This window comes from Myotis davidii, unplaced genomic scaffold, assembly GCF_000327345.1.
Source record: "Myotis davidii unplaced genomic scaffold, ASM32734v1 scaffold655, whole genome shotgun sequence".
NCBI classification, from domain to species: domain Eukaryota; kingdom Metazoa; phylum Chordata; class Mammalia; order Chiroptera; family Vespertilionidae; genus Myotis; species Myotis davidii.
In genome coordinates, this window is record NW_006287547.1 from 3490859 (window position 1) to 3497096 (window position 6238).

Consider the following 6238-nt stretch of genomic DNA (forward strand, 5'->3'; position numbering starts at 1 on the left):
GCTGGTGGAGGATTGTGCCTCAATATTGATGGGTTTTGACTGGTCAGGGTGGTTTTTTGCTGGAGCAGTCTTGGCAATTTCTTAAAATAAGACAACAATAAAGTTTGCTGTATTGATTGACTCTTCCTTTCCTGAACAATTTCTCTGTAGCATGTGATGCTGTTTGATAGCATTTTACCTACAGTAAAACTGCTTTCAAAATTGGAGTCAATCTTCTCAGACACTGTCACTGCTTTATCAACTAAGTTCATGTAATATTGAATTTAGTTGACAAATTCTGCTAGCTTCAACTTTTCTTCGGCATCTTCCTCACCTCTCTCAGCCTTCATAGAATTGAAGAGAGTTAGGGCCTTGCCTTGAATTAGATATTGGTTTAAGGCAGCGGTTCTCAACCTGTGGGTCGCGACCCCTTTGGCGGTCGAACGACCCTTTCACAGGGGTCGCCTAAGACCATCCTGCATATCAGATATTTACATTACGATTCATAACAGTAGCAACATTACAGTTATGAAGTAGCAAGGAAATAATTTTATGGTTGGGTCACAACATGAGGAACTGTATTTAAAGGGCCAGAAGGTTGAGAAACACTGGCTTAAGGGAATGTCGTGGCTGGTTTGTTCTTCTAAGTAGACTATTAAAACTTTTTCCAAATCAGCACTAACGCTCTGCCACTTTCTTATCATTCATGTGTTTACTGGAGTAGCACTTCTTAAAAATTAAAAAAAAAATTATTAATAGGGGTGAATTGGTTAATAAAATTATATCGGTTTCAAGCATATAATTCTATGATACATCATCTGTATATTGATTGCACTTTTAATTTTCTTCAAGCAGTTTACCTTTGCATCCACAATTTGGCTAACTGGTACAAGAGGCTTAGCTTTTGGTTTAATCTCAGCTCCTAACATGCTTTTTTCACTTAGCTTAATCATTTCTAGCTTTTGATTTAAAGTGAAAGATGTGCAACTCTTCCGTTCATTTGAACACTCAGAGGCATTGTACAGTTATTAATTGACCTAATTTTAATATTGGTGTGTCTCAGGGAATAATGAGGCATAAGGAGAAGGAGAGAATTAAGAGATGGGGGAGCAGCCAGTCAGTGGAGCAGTCAGAACATAAAAAACATTTATCAATTAAACATGTTTTATATGCGTATGGTTCATGGTGCCCCAAATCAATTACCACAGTAACATCGAAGATCACTGGTCAAGGATCACCAAACATATATACTGATAATAAAAAGTTTGAAATATTGCGAGTATTACCAAAACGTGACAGAAACTCCAAGTGAGGAAATGCTGTTGGAAAAATGGCTCCAATAAACTTGCTCGATGCATGGTTGCCACAAACCTTTAATATATGAAAAACACAATATCTGTGAAGCACAATAAAAGAAAGTACAATAAAATGAGGTGCACCTGTACCTCTCTTGTCTGTGACAACTCCATTCTCAGGCACAAAGCTAGCTTACTTCTTCATAAGCAATTACTTGAGCATTTGCATGAGATTTCTTATCTCATTTTTTGTCTCTCTTACCCATCCCTCCCTGTTATATCTTTCACTAGAGGCTCAGTGCACAAAATTCATGCATGGGGGTGGGAGGGTAGGTCCCTCAGCCTGGTCTGTGCCCTCTTGCTGTCCAGGACCCCTTGGGGATGTCTGCCTGCCAGCTTAGGCACGAGGGGTCCTTAGCACTGCCGTGGAGGCAGGAGAGGCTCCTGCCACCATCACTTTACTTGCCAGCGGTGAGCTCATCTTGTGGAGTGGTGCTCCCCCTGTGGGAGCTCACTGACCACCAGGGGGTAGCTCCTGCATTGAGAGTCTGCCCCCTGGTGGTCAGTGCGTGTCATAGTGACCGGTCATTCTGCCATTCGGTTGATTTGCATATTAGCCTTTTATTATACAGGATATTGCTATCAAAGCACTCTTCATGAGACACATCTCTGGATTTGCCATTTGCTTGTCCAAGTACACACCCTGGTCCTAATCTATACAGGATAAGACAAGACCTCTCTGATATTTTTAACATGTTATCCAAAGTCCTCTGCCTGGTGTTAGAAGAGGCAGCCTTTTGTTTGTTTGTTTGTTTGTTTTAGTATTTACTCATGCACTTGATCTTCCACCTAAATCAGACATTATTATTAATTTATGTCTTCCTTGCTGTGTTTTAGCTCTTTTGTTTATCTGGGATATATTTTTACATTTGATCTTAGCCAAAAGGCCGAGAAGCGATTGGGATATATTTTTCACTTTTATCTCTACCTATTATAAGACCATTTAGCATAGACTATATGTCACTTTTTGTATGATTAAGCACTCTTTAAAGACTGTCTCAGAAAAAATTAATATCTCCACACTGTTATTTCATAGGACCTGTCCATAATTATGTTACTGTATTTTGCCTTGTATCATCATTTGTATTTATAAATTGTCTCCCTATTAGGGCATCAGCAGTTTAAGGTAGGGACCATGGCTTGTTCTTCTGTGACACTCTTAGAGTTCTAAGCACGGTTTCTAAGAGAGTAGATACTTAGGTGCTTGCAGACTGAATCTGGAATATATGCAAGAATCCATTGTATTTTCTTAATATAGTGAACTATAAAAAGATGACAATGTCTGTAATATAGGTTATTATTTAAAATACCCAATTTTCAATTGTTTGCACTGTGAAAGGAGGTATAAATTTGCAAATTAGGTAGAATAAATAAAAACTTAATTACATGGACTAGTAAGAAAGCAGGATTCCTTTATAGGGAGGTGAATTTTGATTCTGTGTTTGAAGAATATATTAAATATACTTAGGAAGCAGGGATATATATAAGGGTCATAGGTTCTGTAGAAATCTGGATTTAAGGAAATCTCTTAATTTTTAATCATGTAAGCTTAAGCCACTTAACCTTAGATTCCCTTCCTAATCTATAAAATGGAGATAATAGCATTCACTCTATTAACTTTACTGGGTGTTTTGATATTTAAATGAAGTAGTGAACCAGATAGTATTTTGCAAACTCTAAATTTTAATACACATGGAAGTTATTATTTTAAAAACTGTCATCAGTTTCTTGGGTCTATCACAAGAATCAAGAAATTAATATTTATGAACAACTATTGCTTTTTTTGTAAATAAGAAATACAATAGTATCCTTCAATATCCCATCCTTGTTTTTATCATGTTTCAAGTTGTTAAGATAGAGAGAATTTTATATTTTATTTTGGAGTATAGCAGATGAGGCTTTAGTCAACTGAAGTTTTTGATATTCATTACTATTCAATCTCATTATTGCAAAACTTATGGGATCCATTCCTACTACCCTATTAGTCAAGCAGAGGGCATAAAGGCTTTAAGATCTGACAAAAGAATAATAATCTTTGCAGAAAAAAATATTGACCTAAAAGAGATTTAACTCCCACTACAAAGTTATAAAATTTATGAAAAGATGAACTTACTATGCTTTCCACACCTATATTTTCCATCATTATTTTTTGCCCTCTGTTGCCTGGCATATAGAAGCTACTTAAATATTTGTTGCATGCATGCATAAATATATGAATTCAATAATTGATTGATTTGTATAATAATGTTAAGCTAAAAATGCCAGTATAACTCTCAAACTCAGCTGATATTTCCAAAATATTTAGGAGATAGGAATCAATACCATTTTTTAAAATAGTCCTATAGAGCCCTGACTGGTTTGGCTCAGTGGATGGAGCATTGGCCTGTGGACTAAAGGGTCCCAGGTTTGATTCCAGTCAAGGGCATGTACCTTGGTTGCAGGCACATCCCCAGTGGGGGATGTGCAGGAGGCAGCTGATCAGTGTTTCTCTCTCATCGATGTTTCTGACTCTCTATCCCTCTCCCTTCTTCTCTGTAAAAAAAATCAATAAAATATATTAAAAAAAATAATCCTATAGAGCTATGGTGTAAGGGGCAGGGATAAACTTTTTAGAAAATGTTAATCGCAACACTTGGAAGACTGTTTTAACTGAGTTGCCAATTAAGAGTGGAGTTATAGAAAAGCCAAGGAGGTTGATATTAATCAGGAAAGACCTGAGCACAGAGGCACATTACCATCAGGTTTGTGTCCATGAGTAGTAACCTCAGCAGCTTCTTCTCTGGGCTTTTGTTTGAATTATTAATGTAACTGGAGCCTTTAGATCAGACATTGTGTTCAATTCTTTATTATTATCACTAGAGGCCCGATGCACAAATTCGTGCATGGGTAGGGTCCCTAAGCCTGGCTGACGATCAGGGCTGATCTCTGGGGTGACTGGTGGGGCAATCGGGGCCCCTGCTGGCACCTGCCTTGGCTGGCCTGGGGCCTGTGGGCTGGGGGCAGCTCCTGTGTTGAATGCCTGGCCCCTGGTGGTCAGTGCACATCACAGCAATCAGTCGTTCCACTGGTCGTTCCACTGTTTGTTCGATTTGCATATTAGGCTTTTATTATATAGGATACTTTTTCTATATATATTGCCTTTATTTATACATTGGGGTCCTCCCAACATTTTGTATTCTTTTCATTTTATGTGATAAATTTGCTCAGTTACTGAGCCAGTTATAAAGGTGTTACCAAGTCTTTTTCTACTGGTGGAGACATTTCTAGTGCTTTATTGATCATATGGTAGAATTATTGATTTATGTTAATAATATGACATCAATAATACCATCTTACTTTTCTGAGCACTTATATGTATCAGGCACTGCTCTAAGTATTTTGTTTTTTGTTTTTGTTTTTTTAAATCTCCATAGCCACTCTATAATTAGGTACTATTAGAATTAAAGTTCACAGACAAAGGCAGAGAGAAGTTAGTAATCTTTCCAAAGTTCTCACGGCTAGGAAGTGTTGAAGCTGAGCATTAATCCTAGATAGCCTGGTTTAGGACCAACGAGTTTAATCACCATTGTAACTATTTGTTATAACACACACTTAATGGTATTTAAAGAATATTGACCATGTACTTTTAAAACTTAAGGCGGTTAAGATGAAGATTATAACTAAATCAACAAAGAAAAGCCCAATTAGAATGCACTAGAAAAGAGAATGAAATCAATAAATTAAAGTGTTTTCTAAAATAAGAAATATGAATAACTACATGCGTTTATTCTCAAACTTATATTAAAAATCTGCCAAAGCACTACCCTTGGAACTGGGGTCATAATTCCTATCAGTAGCTGAATTATGTAAATGTAATTATTAAATTGAAATTTATTATATTTCTTTAAAAATGTTAATCTGCATAAAAAGTACTTCTGAGAGGTAAAGTGCTTACACACTATGCAATTGTCATTAGAAGGCATAGAATTTCTGTATGGTGCCCATGAAGTCCTGCCACTCAGGTGTCCTTTACAGCAGCCCACTGTGAGGGGCACAGCTGGCTAATGGTCTTCAGTTGAAGCACCTTTGGATCCTCCAGCATTCACTCCATGGACAAGCTTCCCATGTGCTTCTCCAAGTCAAGGACTGAGCCTAGTGTAGGTGCTCGAGCCCAGCCACTCCTGCCTGGTTTTTGACTCTTCCAAAAGGCAACCTATTTTTGGTAACTCCCTTTTAGCATAGCTGAGACTTTCTGTGACCTGCATTGCCTTCTGAAGCTTTCACACCTAATTTTCCTCTCTTTCCTTATAGGTTTTAGACTTGCATCTGGGCCCAGAGGCTCTTCCTACTTATTTCTGCTTCCTCTTCTATGTCTTTTATTTTTCATAGACACATCCCTCAATAAATATCTGAGACTTCTGATCCTATCATGGTATCTGTTTCTCAACAGCAATATATATATAATTATAAAGTATATGTAAAAAATCATGAAATTCCTTGTGCAAAACACTTTCTAAATTCATTTAATATGCCTGTTCAGTGCAGTTTCTGGGGTTGTGGCAATGTTCACAACCCCATAAATTCATGATGGTCATTTCATCAGGAGTGAGATGTTGACGATTGCATCTATGAAATAAAAAGGAAGCCTATGCCATGGCCAGTGTGGCTCAGTTGGTTGGAGTATGGCCCCATGCACTGTAAGGTCCCGGATGGATTCCTGGTCAGGGCACATATCTAGGCTGGAAGTTCACTCCCCTGCTGGGGCATGTACAGGAGCCAACTGATCGATGTATCTCTCTCACATTGATGTTTCTCTCTCTCTCTCTCTCTCCTCTCTCCTCTCTCTCTCCTCTCTCTCCCCTCTCTCCCCCTTCCTCCCTCCCTCTCCTCCCTTCTTTCCTCTCTAAAAGTCATTTTATAAAAAG

At 37.9% G+C, this 6238-nt stretch overlaps 1 long non-coding RNA gene across 1 annotated transcript in view; it reads right to left on the reverse strand.

Annotated features, from left to right (window-relative positions):
• Positions 1-3866, reverse strand: part of LOC107182404 — a 20399-nt gene extending 16533 nt beyond the window's left edge. The window contains exon 1 of the long non-coding RNA XR_001513121.1: positions 3844-3866. This is a non-coding gene — a long non-coding RNA (uncharacterized LOC107182404). The remainder of the gene's footprint in view (positions 1-3843) is intronic.
• Positions 3867-6238: the final 2372 nt, after the last annotated feature.